The sequence below is a fragment of the Haliotis rubra genome, unplaced genomic scaffold, assembly GCF_003918875.1.
Source record: "Haliotis rubra isolate DU_JTF1 unplaced genomic scaffold, ASM391887v1 Scf1699, whole genome shotgun sequence".
Taxonomy (NCBI): domain Eukaryota; kingdom Metazoa; phylum Mollusca; class Gastropoda; order Lepetellida; family Haliotidae; genus Haliotis; species Haliotis rubra.
The window spans coordinates 42,643-58,050 of record NW_025765668.1 but is presented as its reverse complement, the minus strand read 5'-3'; positions in this window follow the sequence as shown (position 1 = coordinate 58,050).

Sequence of the window (15,408 nt, the reverse complement as noted above, 5' to 3'; positions counted from 1 at the left end):
TGTATGAATCTAGTTGTTTAACTGTCCTTCGATGACAGGTTTTTATAAAGTATTCTTGGGTCTATTCTTTATTTATGAATTTCTGTCGTCACGGTATGAAATATTGCCGATGTGACGTAAAATATTAACTCACTCTCTCCATAAAGACAGAAACTGGTGTGACCTCAAACACAACACCAATAATAATTAGCCACAAAAACGACAATCAACAGATGTTCATGCTCGATATTTCAATATGTCGGCTTGTGTTTGTTTGTCTACATATTATTTTATGTGCGCTCCACACACTGTTAAACAGGAGTGAGTGAGTTTAGCTTTACGCCGCACTCAGCAATATTCCGGCTATATGGCGGCGGTCAGTAAATAATCGAGTCTGGACCAGACAATCCAGTGATCAACAGCATGTGCCTGACTGACCCTACGGTTATCAAACTAAGATGGAGAAAATCAGTAAAACACAACACAGTAAATTCGTTTGACCAAATTATTTCATCTCGCTACCTGCTGAGATACTTTGTCATTTGTCAAGACGGTAAAGACTTATAGACAAATGAATAATCCCTAATATAGCACCCCTACCGTAAAATGTTCAACATGGACGGTAGGAAAGGAAGGTGGTTAAAGCGCTTGCTCATCACGTCGAAGACCACAATGTCTACATGGCTATAATGTGTGAAGCCCATTTCTGGTGTCCCCCGCCGTGATTTTGCTGGAATATTGCTAAAAGCGGCGTAAAACCATACTCACTCTCTCCACATTAAAATATAAGGTGACAACTTTCGCTGTGGATAGGTTTTTATGTACGGTTGTCTTTTCTTTGTGCACTTTACACCTTTATGCTTTATATGTGTCCCATTTCGCAAATAAATGGGCGTTTGTCTGTTTTTAAGAGGTAAAACCATTCATAATTTGGAAAAAGATTAATGCGGTAATCATATTCCGTCGCAATGGTTTGCGGGTAACCAATATGCCATGCAGTGTAATATACCTTTGTGCCGTCCAGCCACTCCCATCCACCTGTAGCAGGGGCGTAATACCCACCAGTCCAGGAATGTACACCAGGATCTGCGTGGTAGAATATGCATTTTACATTTTCTACAAAATCATGATACTTTTGCAAACCAGTGGAGAAGATTTAGGAACACAGCTTAAAGTACAGATGCTTACCACTTCGAGAACGGTTATAGATGCTAACGGCCTACTAACTGAGAGCAAATCTGGGCCGAGAATCCATTATCTTTAGTTTCTGTCACTCACAGCGAACTGCGAGCAGTTACCCCAATAGAGAACAAGTAATATCCTTGCTTAGTGCTATACAAGTGCAGAATGATTACTGGAAGAATACATTTAAAATCTTGGCAGGAGCCTACCCAGTTTACTAAATTCTACTGAGCTATCCATTCTTTGAGCAGCTGGAGGATGTAATAAAGTTCACGATCTCATAATTCACGATTACGCTCCAATCGTTCAAAGGAATGAGTACACACATGCACGCAAGCACGCACGCACGCACGCACAAGTACTCACACACACGCACATGCACACACACACATGCTAATTTCCATTTGTCTCCCCATGCCTTCATCTATGTCGTTGTTGCCAGCATAATAAATCCAGTTTTCAATGTACTTGTGTTATCTTGAATGAAGTCATGTTCCTCTAGAGTGTTGATGGCCTCCTCTGACAATCCAACCTTGCCTCGTCCCATGTGGGGCCCCAGTGGGCCACGTAGTAGCATCTGCTAGGCGACTTCACAAAGGTAGGTAGCATCCTACAGATATAGCAGCGGTTGTAGTGGTCTTCCATTGTCTACCTTGACTGTAGTTCACAATAATCACCGCTGTGTTTTCGAGTTATTTACACGCATCAGATATTTCGCAGGGATATTGTCGAGTGTGGTGAAACAACTTAAAATCCTCAACCATCTTTGAGATTTGTTTCTGACATATAATTCCGTGACACTGAAAGAGCCATACAACATGTCCATTACTTTGTATCGGAAGTACTTACAGCCTTCCTTTAAGGTAGCTGGAGGTAAAGCGTTCTGTTTTCTGCATTCGGCAGAAACTCTGTCGTCTGTGGATAGAGCATGGTATTACATGGGTCTGACACTATGGAAACGATATATGTCTGCAGTTGTCACTGCATACTTTTGGATGCGACTTCAAACGAGATGTTCTATTTCACTGTTATTAACATTTCTCTTGAGATATAGTGCTCCCTCACCTCCGCATTTAGTGGAGGACACCGACCCGTTACAGGCCTTCTGATTACAGAAGTTGCTGTCGCAGCACCGGTAACACTTGTGTACATCACGGGAAGATCTGGCCAGAGACGCATCTGCGGAATCCATGGTCCCGACTGACCTTTTTCCGAACAGTGTTACTACATTTTGCAGAATACTACAAGTCTGACAAAAAAAGAACAAGTTAGATATCATTCTCACCAACAATGTCTTTGTCGGATGTACATGAACTGTTGTTCTTGTAATGTTCTTGATATTTGTGGTTATCTTTGATTGAAAATTGAGCAACCGTTAATAAGTTTAATTATTGTTTAATCATCTTGTCAGTATTTGATACTTCATAATATCTAAAAGAACTGTGTTTATTTAGTCCAACAGTTTGAATATATGCAGAAAAAAGCAATTTAAACAATAAATGATTGGTCAAAAAAATATGTTGACACAAGTGTAAGCAGCCAACTGCCAATCGAAACGCAATTCTGTGTTGGCGTGATATTAGTCAGCATCGATAGTTTATAGAAGTGCCCAGTTGCATAGCACACGCAATACAAAGTGAACACTGAAACATCCATATCAACTGTCTGTCCAATTAAGGGGATGCGTGGTTTGTTTGCGGACGTCTGTCGCACTGCAGGAATACAGTTTACAGATTTTAGAACCAACTGTGCCAGTACCTAGACACAGACCCATGTGGTCGAGTCCCTGTTACCTGTGGTAAAGTATCTTGCTGACGTCACAATATTCAGGATTATAGTAAAGAAATAACATAATAATGGCCAGTTTGCATTCCGTGTTTCCATGATCAATATCATGCTCAAGGAACCGATAGGGAAGAAAAGTTCAGTCGTGAGCTCGATTGAAACAATAGGTATTTAGCAGTTCTAAAGGTGGAATAGTTTAAAGAAGCGCTGAGTTTAAGAGGACGACCGTTCCATTGTCAAGTTGCTGCAAAGAACCATCTCTGTCCATAGCTAATAAATTTTACAGAAACACATGCAGGGACTCTCAACAAACCAATCTGGTTCGTAGGTACGATTGGAGTGCAGTTGTTTGTGAATGGCAATAGTCGGAATAGCACAAGAGTTTTAATCGGATCCGTCGCTATAGAGGAAGTCGGTGAAGCTTCTTCAGGGTGGGAGTGATGTGCTTGGGTATATGGGTTAGACGGAACAAGGCAAACTGCTTTGTTCTGAGCGGTTGCAGTCTGCTTACTATTTGAGAGTGATTTGGGAGAACCAGAAACATTATTTAGTAAAGTATCAACAAGTTTGAAAAGATAATGTTAACAAGTTTAGCATAATGGAAGCATAAATTTGGGATTATACTTTCTTAGTAAACCACTTGATTTGACAACTTGCTAAATGGCATTGTGTATTCTTATTCTTATAACCTGTTTTCCCGGCGTGGTTAGTGAACTCTCTGGTGAAACACATCTGCCAGAAGACACGAGAAGCGGTATATTACATAGTTTGAGTATACACGTTAATCATGAACATTACACTTGTTGACACGATTAGCTAAACCACGTGATATAAGCTGCAATTGTTTCATGATTATGAAAAGATAATTGTACTAGGGCTGGGACGGGTCCAAATTGTCTACCCGGATACCCCACCCACTATTATCCTACCCTACCCGGATACCCGTTATGTTTATTCCTGTCAACCAATTCGTAAGAAATGGCAATGTATTCTTCAGCTCGGTGGCTAAAATTTCGAGTCTTTCAATATCTTAACCATGTATCATATTCAAAAGATCTGCATGTAAATTATGTCTAAATCTTCAAAGACAATACAACTTTTTAATCATGAAAGAATATCATATTACATTGTTTAATCTATAAGTCATATGATCATAACGGGTCCGGATATTGAGACGGGTACCCGGGTCTAACCCATTACCCACCCGTCGCGGGTATCCGGCTTAACCTTCCCAGCCCTCAGCTGTACCCAATGCAGAAACGTACAAATATGAAAACAGCTGTTCATTGGATAATGAGTGAGTGAATTTAGTTTTACGCCGCTTTTAGCAATATTCCAGCAACATCACGGCTGGGAACACCAAAAATGGGCTTCACACGTTCATTGAACAAGAATTCTTATCATAATACAAATACCAAAATTGAACTAATAAGATAAAACTAACGAGACTGGGTGGCTTGGTTGATACAACCTTTCCTTGTTGTGTAGATCGATGCTAACGATTTGCAGACTCGATCATTTACATACCAAATACCACCTTGAGAGTGAGTGAATGATTCGGTTGAGTTTTACGCCGTTGTTAGCAATATTTCAGTAATATCACGACTTGATATACCAGAAATGAGTTCCACACATTGTACCTATCTGGGGAATCGAACCTGAGTCTTCAGCGTGACGAGCGAAGACTTTTACCACCAGGTTACCCCAAAAATTTCGCTCCGCGTAGAACAGTGTAAAACAAAAAACAAAAGAAATACATCACGAAAATGTGAGAAGAACTGTACTCACCTCACCTTCACCACAGGTAACATATTCCCGACAGTCAGCAGGGGATGCAACAGCAAAGAACCGATGACAGAACAAATTTGAGGATGGATCATATTCACGATTGTAAATGTTTTCATATTTTCTTCACAATATATATTTTTTTCAACATTTCTAAAGGTCGGCTAAGATGCTGCTGCTCAGGATGATGAAAGATTTGAAATATTACAAGCGGTAGTGAGGTGAGGTGAGGTGAGGTGAGGCGAGGCGAGGCGAGGCGAGGCGAGGCGTCGCCTGTAGCAATACTCCAGCAATATCATTTACGCCGGAAATGGACTTTAACATGGTGAAATCTAACTTTGTATCCGCCGTAGCAGGACCAGTCCGTAGACGTTTCAGGCTGTCTACTACTATGTTGTTGTAGGTGTTGTTTGTTGTTGAGTGTTGGCGGATATTCCTCAAAGTGACAACACAAGTCCATCTGCGGGTCCACAGCGTTTTATTGTGAGCTGTGTTTAACTAGGAGCTTAGTGCTCAGCTCCCAGTTCCCAAACTCACTAACCAACGCTCATTAATTCGACTATATCTCAGATCTGATAATCTGTCTTCCTAAAATGGTATTATGGCAAGGCCATGTGGAACCTCGTCCACAACCCACATGCCTCTCGTGCAGTGGTCATCAGGATCATCCTACTCTTGACCTAATAAGACCATAGCAGAAAAATATGGATGTAATTCGGTAAGTTTAATCAAGTTGTGAACATTGGCCAAAGATTTAACGAAGTCACTGGTGTAGCTTCTTTTGAATATATATATTCTTCTTCTAAAGTTTATAGACCGCCCGTCTAAGTCCTCCCTTGTCAAAGTTGTCAAGGATGGTTGTACGTCCCGGTTTTGCTTTTGAGACGGTCCCTGCCTTGTCTGATTTGTTTACAATATTGTTAACTTGTTGGTAAGACAAACTAGCTCTACAAGTTCTGTAATAAACCCTTTCTAGACTAATGAAAGGTTTACCTCTGTCTTTTTCAAGCACAGTAAAACTTATAAACCTTTGCAACAATCGACTACAAATAGTTGGCCAAAGTGGACGCTGTGATAAAGATGTGCATGCATGACAGGAAACTTATTTATCAAGACTTAACATTTATATTATTTTTTCTCCAATAAAGAAACGATAAATAAGTAAAGTAACACAAACATTCAACATTTATTTGTTTAAGAAAAACGTTAATTCATATTTTTACACCACCTGTATTATTAGCATAAATTTAGAGAATATTTCAGATTTCTATTGTTGAACTCTGAAAAAATCTTAAGTTGCTGTTTTGGTACCAAATTCTCTCCTGTAAACTGCCCTTTAAATGCATGGGAATGTTAAATCGATTGAAATAAAAATTAGGTACACTATAGGCGAGTTGATATATTGACAACATAGTACATTTATCACCTTTATAAAGATATATGGGCAAAAAAGCATTTTCCTAGCATTTCCGACAGTACTTTAGTCACAACCATATGCCGCCACCAGGAACAGGTCGACCCTCAGCTTGGTGTACCGCTAAGTATTGTTACGCGAATGCTCGATTCTCTTCATATAAATTCACGTAAGATTTTGTTTCTTTTTTGGAGTAATTTTAAGAATGACATATGATAACGAGATTATTAACCTCGTGTGTTGACGTATCATTAATATCATATATTAGGAATAAACATTATGTATTATGCTTGCCAAAGATTTGCAGATGAATTGCACGAGCATCATGCATCAAATTGCTGAAAAGCATGTTCAGAGACCGTGCATGTGAACCACTGCTTTTTGGTGTAAAGTTTTGTTTAGAATTCGCCAATTTTCACTGCTTGTTATCATTTATTGAACTCATGACAATAATCTTTTCAACGTTACGAATTAGGTTATCAGTTCATGTGTAAATAGTGCCGTTAAACAGGATGGAATATTTTGCAAAATTTAGTTTAGAACAGTTGCCTAAAGTAAGTGGCTATATTTACACTAGTGAGACTAAACGTTTGAAAGGAAGTATATATATGACGTGTGAATTCGAGTTACGTGTCATGGAAATTTTCGGCCAGCTGATGAGAGCGGGAAGCGTATTTCTTCAAACTGTCGTAACCTACTTACCTACTAATTATAGCTTTCGGCTCACTTGGTCCGTCTAAGGGTGCTTCGTCCATGTATTAGGGGTCGGGCGACTTTGACTCTTAACTGACCACATTACATTCATGTACTGACACAAGTACATTCAAAGACAGACGAAACACCAGGTACTATACTCACATAGGTTTACTCTGTCTCAGTCCTTGTTTCTTGCTACAACACAAGACAGGGTATCCAGAGTGAAATGGATTAGCTTCCGTAAATGTAGAGCTCTCGCTGCTCACTACTGCTCTCCTATGATTAAACATGTTTGAGTCTGGCCTGATCTTGGTCACATTTTCCAACAAATAATTTCTGTTCGTTAAAACTGTCTCTGACCTTGATCTCACGTGTGGAATGTAAGCTTAATCTGCTCTATCCGAATGTATTCGGTCTCTGCCTTCCGCCATTCTCTCTATTGATTTCCGGGTAACTCGAAACATTTTGTTTCCATACTGTGCCTCCCGTTATCACTCATGAGAATAACCGAATATCCGAGTACGGAATCTGATATATGTAATATTCTCCAATGGTTCAGGGTGCATTTTTTGCCATATAACACTAGTCAGGCAAGGCACGGATCCGTCGATAATATTCCTCTGACGGTTAAGGGTAACTACTTACGTAATATAGGTACAAAGTGTATCTAATAAGTTCATAGTTTTGGTGGATTAAATTACATATTGACAGTATTTATTGCGTTTTAATCGGAAAAATCCTTTTTTCTATTCGATCTGACACCATATCCTTACAGGGTATAACACTAATTAACAACATATTGCATATCAAGGAAAAACACCATATCCCTGTAGGGTATATAAGACTCACAAGATATTACATATCAAGTAAAAACGCCATATCCCTGTATGGTATAAAACTACAGGGGACATTATATGATAAAAAGGTTATGAACCTCGAGTGTTTCGGTATCATTAATGTCATATATTAGGAATAAACGTTATATATTATGCTTGCCAAAGGTTTGCAGATGAATTGCACGAGCATCATGCATCAAATTGCTGAAAAGCATGTGCAGAGACCGCGCATGTGAACCACTGCGTCTTGGTGTAAAGTTTTGTTTAGAGTTCGCCAATTTTCACTGCTTCTTATCATTTATTGAAGTCTTGACAATAATGTTTTCAACGTTACGAATTTGGTTACGATACATCAGTTCACGTGTAAACAGTGCCGTACATATCTAGGAAAAACACCATATCCCTATAAGGTATATTAGAATAACAAGATATTACATATCCAGGAAAAACACCATATCCCTGTAGGGTATTTAAGACTCACAAGATATTACATATCAAGTAAAAACGCCATATCCCTGTATGGTATAAAACTAATTAACAATATTTTACATATCAATGAAAAACACCATATCTCTGTGGGGTAAAAGACTAATTAACAAGATTTTACATATCAAGGAAAAACACCTTATCCCTGTAGGGTATATTAAAATAATTAACAAGCCATTATATATCAAGCAAAAACACCATATCCCTGTAGGGTATATTAGACTAATTAACAAGATTTAACATATCAAGGAAAAACACCTTATCCCTGTAGGGTATATTAAAATAATTAACAAGCCATTATATATCAAGGGAAAACACCATATCCCTGTAGGGTATAAGACGAAGTAACAAGTTATTACATATCAAGCAAAAACACCATATCCCTGTTGGGTATAAGACTAATTAACAAGATTTAACATATCAACGAAAAACACCATATCCCTGTAGGGTATATAAGACTAATTAACAAGTTATTACATATCAAGCAAAAACACCATATCCCTGTTGAGTATAAGACTAATTAACAAGATTTTACATATCAAGGAAAAACACCATATCCCTGTAGGGTATATAAGACTAATTAACAAGTTATTATATATCAAGCAAAAACACCATATCCCTGTTGGGTATATAAGACTAATTAACAAGACATTACATATCAAGCAAAAACACCATATCCCTGTTGGGTATATAAGACTAATTAACAAGATTTTTCATATCAACGAAAAACACCATATCCCTGTAGGGTATATAAGACTAATTAACAAGATTTTACATATCAAGGAAAAACACCATATCCCTGTTGGGTATATAAGACTAATTAATAAGACATTACATATCAAGCAAAAACACCATATCCCTGTTGGGTATATAAGACTAATTAACAAGTTATTACATATCAAGCAAAAACACCATATCCCTGTTGGGTATAAGACTAATTAACAAGATTTTTCATATCAACGAAAAACACCATATCCCTGTAGGGTATATAAGACTAATTAACAAGTTATTACATATCAAGCAAAAACACCATATCCCTGTTGGGTATATAAGACTAATTAACAAGATTTATCATATCAACGAAAAACACCATATCCCTGTAGGGTATAAGACTAATTAACAAGATTTTACATATCAAGCAAAAACACCATATCCCTGTTGGGTATATAAAACTAATTAACAAGTTATTACATATCAAGCAAAAACACCATGTCCGTGTTGGGTATATAAGACTAATTAACAAGTTATTACATATCAACGAAAAACACCATATCCCTGTAGGGTATATAAGACTAATTAACAAGATTTTTCATATCAACGAAAAACACCATATCCCTGTAGGGTATATAAGACTAATTAACAAGATTTTACATATCAAGGAAAAACACCATATCCCTGTTGGGTATATAAGACTAATTAATAAGACATTACATATCAAGCAAAAACACCATATCCCTGTTGGGTATATAAGACTAATTAACAAGTTATTACATATCAAGCAAAAACACCATATCCCTGTTGGGTATAAGACTAATTAACAAGATTTTTCATATCAACGAAAAACACCATATCCCTGTAGGGTATATAAGACTAATTAACAAGTTATTACATATCAAGCAAAAACACCATATCCCTGTTGGGTATATAAGACTAATTAACAAGATTTATCATATCAACGAAAAACACCATATCCCTGTAGGGTATAAGACTAATTAACAAGATTTTACATATCAAGCAAAAACACCATATCCCTGTTGGGTATATAAAACTAATTAACAAGTTATTACATATCAAGCAAAAACACCATGTCCGTGTTGGGTATATAAGACTAATTAACAAGTTATTACATATCAACGAAAAACACCATATCCCTGTAGGGTATATAAGACTAATTAACAAGTTATTACATATCAAGCAAAAACACCATATCCTTGTTGGGTATAAGACTAATTAACACGATTTTTCATATCAACGAAAAACACCATATCCCTGTTGGGTATATAAGACTAATTAACAAGTTATTACATATCAAGCAAAAACACCATATCCCTGTTGGGTATATAAGACTAATTAACAAGTTATTACATATCAAGCAAAAACACCATATCCCTGTTGGGTATAAGACTAATTAACAAGATTTTTCATATCAACGAAAAACACCATATCCCTGTAGGGTATATAAGACTAATTAACAAGTTATTACATATCAAGCAAAACACCATATCCCTGTTGGGTATATAAGACTAATTAACAAGATTTTATCATATCAACGAAAACACCATATCCCTGTAGGGTATAAGACTAATTAACAAGATTTTACATATCAAGCAAAAAACACCATATCCCTGTTGGGTATATAAAACTAATTAACAAGTTATTACATATCAAGCAAAAACACCATGTCCGTGTTGGGTATATAAGACTAATTAACAAGTTATTACATATCAACGAAAACACCATATCCCTGTAGGGTATATAAGACTAATTAACAAGATTTTACATATCAACGAAAACACCATATCCTGTAGGGTATATAAGACTAATTAACAAGATTTTACATATCAACGAAAAACACCATATCCCTGTTGGGTATATAAGACTAATTAATAAGACATTACATATCAAGCAAAACACCATATCCCTGTTGGGTATATAAGACTAATTAACAAGTTATTACATATCAAGCAAAACACCATATCCCTGTTGGGTATAAGACTAATTAACAAGATTTTTCATATCAACGAAAACACCATATCCCTGTAGGGTATATAAGACTAATTAACAAGTTATTACATATCAAGCAAAACACCATATCCCTGTTGGGTATATAAGACTAATTAACAAGATTTATCATATCAACGAAAAACACCATATCCCTGTAGGGTATAAGACTAATTAACAAGATTTTACATATCAAGCAAAAACACCATATCCCTGTTGGGTATATAAAACTAATTAACAAGTTATTACATATCAAACAAAAACACCATGTCCGTGTTGGGTATATAAGACTAATTAACAAGTTATTACATATCAACGAAAAACACCATATCCCTGTAGGGTATATAAGACTAATTAACAAGTTATTACATATCAAGCAAAAACACCATATCCTTGTTGGGTATAAGACTAATTAACACGATTTTTCATATCAACGAAAAACACCATATCCCTGTTGGGTATATAAGACTAATTAACAAGTTATTACATATCAAGCAAAAACACCATATCCCTGTTGGGTATATAAGACTAATTAACAAGTTATTACATATCAAGCAAAAACACCATATCCCTGTTGGGTATAAGACTAATTAACAAGATTTTTCATATCAACGAAAAACACCATATCCCTGTAGGGTATATAAGACTAATTAACAAGTTATTACATATCAAGCAAAAACACCATATCCCTGTTGGGTATATAAGACTAATTAACAAGATTTATCATATCAACGAAAAACACCATATCCCTGTAGGGTATAAGACTAATTAACAAGATTTTACATATCAAGCAAAAACACCATATCCCTGTTGGGTATATAAAACTAATTAACAAGTTATTACATATCAAGCAAAAACACCATGTCCGTGTTGGGTATATAAGACTAATTAACAAGTTATTACATATCAACGAAAAACACCATATCCCTGTAGGGTATATAAGACTAATTAACAAGTTATTACATATCAAGCAAAAACACCATATCCCTGTTGGGTATAAAACTAATTAACAAGATTTTACATATCAACAAAAAACACCATATCCCTGTAGGGTATATAAGACTAATTAACAAGACATTACATATCAAGCAAAAACACCATATCCCTGTTGGGTATATAGAACTAATTAACAAGTTATTACATATCAAGCATAAACACCATGTCCGTGTTGGGTATAAGACTAATTAACAAGATTTTACATATCAAGCAAAAATACCATATCCCTGTAGGGTATATAAGACTAATTAACAAGATTTTACATATCAAGGAAAAACACACCACTAGTGTTGTAACACTTATACATAAATTGACATATGAGAAGCAGCTCATTCAGTTGATATATACATATACATTACAATTTGACTCGATAAATACTGCTGCATAAATAATACAATTTCTGAAAATATACAAAGATATTCACACAACAGTTTGTTTTTGAGATTGACATATTTCTATGATACTTATTGATCATCATCTAAACTGCATTGAAATTGTTCGGCTGATTTCTAAGAATCAGGGCCAGATGGTAAGGCAAACAAGCTACTGGTTTTGTTGTGAGGAACAGCTGACACACTACGAGGCAAAAATGATGCATATCTAATTGTCGCTTTAACGGGATCGATAATGGATGGACAGAAATATAAGTGTTCTCAATGCAACTATAGGATTCGTCGCGCACAAGCTCAATTGGAACAGGACGTAAGTAAACTGTTTATATACGGGACACACATACGTCTACCATGCGTGTAATACGATAAGTGTCAATCTTGTTTTAACGCTGATGGATATTAATATGGCATCCTAATGGAAGGCTTACACCTGATATTATGGTGTGCCATTTTTTCTGTTTACAATGTGAAATATTACGACTTTGGTTTTCTTGATTTATTTTACACCGGCAATCATTAATGCATTGTTAAAGATATGACACACTGATCAGTAGGGCGTTACGGTATCTAACCACCAAATATACACAGCCCTCATCTACCTCTGAAATACACAGTATTTCCAATACATTCCTTTTGATTGTAATAGGTGATGTACTTTCCGACTCTTCTCTAAGCTTACTTGGTTTCGAAATATACTCATGCCAATAATGGTTGCACCCCCCCTCACCCCCAAACCCCACACACACATCACACCCCTACCCCACACACCCTCTCCTATTAAACAACTTGAAGGGGCTGACAACCATTGTTGGCATGAGGATATGAATATGTCTTTAGGTGGGGAAACATTTGTAAATTTGTAAATTTTCAAATGTTTTCATGACTTAAGCCTTGTGCATCATTCCGGATATCAAGGGTATGCATTTGAACACTCTTTGTATGCTCATGTTACCAGTACTAAAACGAAATGGTCACAGAAAAACTGGGTTCACATTGTGTTATTCACATATGCTGAAACCTTTCAAATCAGGTTGGGGCTAATCGCGCGAAACTCTATCATCACTGAACTATGAAGTTTCCAGTCTATTCCTGATGCTCGGGTGCCGAGGAATGTGTATTGTCAATCAATAAATCGATCTTTATGCACTCAAGAAACACTCTTAAGGGGATTTGTAAAGTATTTTTGAATTTAGACAAGCATATCAGTTCTTTTATGCATGTAGGTGTCACAAGTTTACAAAAGTTATATACATTTGGTTAATGATAATACGAATTGTTCAAACAGTATTGATTTTTTTTTAAATGTATGTTTATATTGTTGGTATAGTTTTGGTTAAGTGACTATCTGTGGTAGTAGTTTGCGTTTCATGTTGCTCATCTGGGACGAGGTTATATGTACTTGAACTCAATGCAAATAAGATAGGCCAGTGCACCTTGCAGGTCAGGGGTGAGAAATCCAAACATTGAAATCAACAAACAATGGTAAACACTTGGGGGGGTGCAATTACATAATTAATTACACTTTTATCCATACAGGCAGCCTTTCCCAGATTTTCATCTTGGCCTAGTCTACCATTAGCAATAAGAAAATTTAAGCTTTTACATATGTCTAATAATCTATGTCCAAAGATTTTTGGTTTTTCCTTTGTCTTCTGAACCCCTTATAAAGTTTTATTGTAGCTAGCTAAGGACTATGAGCTACATCCCACCAGCGTTGTCATGTATATTCCGGCAATAAATGATCATGACCGCCAGTATATTGGACCACATCGAAAGTAGCCTTTTTATTTGCTATGCACATTTCCTAAAAACAAAGGTGCTTGATTGTCTCAGTAGTTCATGATAAATTGGATATTTTATGAACGGACAATGCTCTTTTAGAAGTTACATGCAACAAGAAATAACCATATGTTGACACCATCCTGATTATCGTGTACGTCTGTTACATGCATGGTTGGTGGCAACATCAAAGCCACCTACCATATTGTTGTTGAAGAACAGACGTCAACAGTGAGTGAGTTAATATTTAACGTCACATCGGCAATGTTTCCGCCATATCGTGACGAGAACCATTTTGACGTTGATAAAGATCATGTGTATAATATAAAACCTGTCATCAAAGGACAGTAAAACAATTGAACTCTAACAGTTCGAATTTAAAACTAGCATGTGAAGTTAAAACTAATAACTCAATTTGGACAATACGTAATATAAAAGCGGGTTATAGATCGCCAACAACTGAAGGTGGATCACCATACTAGGGACCATGGGGACTAAACATAGTCTGGGTCAAGTAATCGACGCGCCAATAACCGATTTCTACAAAAGAGTTCACATGATATCAAACGATTTTCTCACCGGACTATAATTGTCACCCTTTGAGGGTATGTAAGTCCCTTTTCATTCAAAATATTTTTCTTTCTCTGAATTTTAATAGTAGCATACTTGTTCTTTTAATGTATGGCTATTTTGCCTAACAATCACCAACACCTGAAGGGATGGTGTAAATCCAGCTAGAGTGCATGCAGGTAGCAAAAGTAATGTTAGTCCCCATTGTCCCTGGTATGGTGATCTACCTTCAGTTGATGGTGATCTATGACTATAATAATATCGTTTGATGATTACATGCTTGCTTTACCTTCTCTGTGATACGCTAGTATTTTTACTGTGGTAGTAGATACAATGATTGTCCGGGACCAAGTCCAACAAAAGCCTCTGCAAAGCCTTATTTCCCAAATAAGGCTTTGGTCGGACCCTTAGCTCTTGCTACCATTGTATCTACTACTTTTGAGCCCCCGTTGATTTCCCGCCCACACGTGGCATTACTGTACCTATAGAAAGATAGAAAGGTTCTAAAAAGTAGTAAAATGTCCCCGGCAGCCACAATTCCCCAAGGGTGAAATCGAAAGATAATGTTGCGCTTCTCCCAAGGGGAATTGCGTCGGCTGCCTTTCTCTCGCTATGAGAGTGCCCCGCTCAGCTAAGCCTTTTCAGCGACCCAACTGATATGATCTTGATTCCTTACCGAAACACCTCACATCACACAAAGTTGCAAGGAATCTCCTGAGGCACGGCGGGATACGAACCCACATGTATAGCTCGCGCAAACTATGCATAATGGGCCGCACCACTCCTC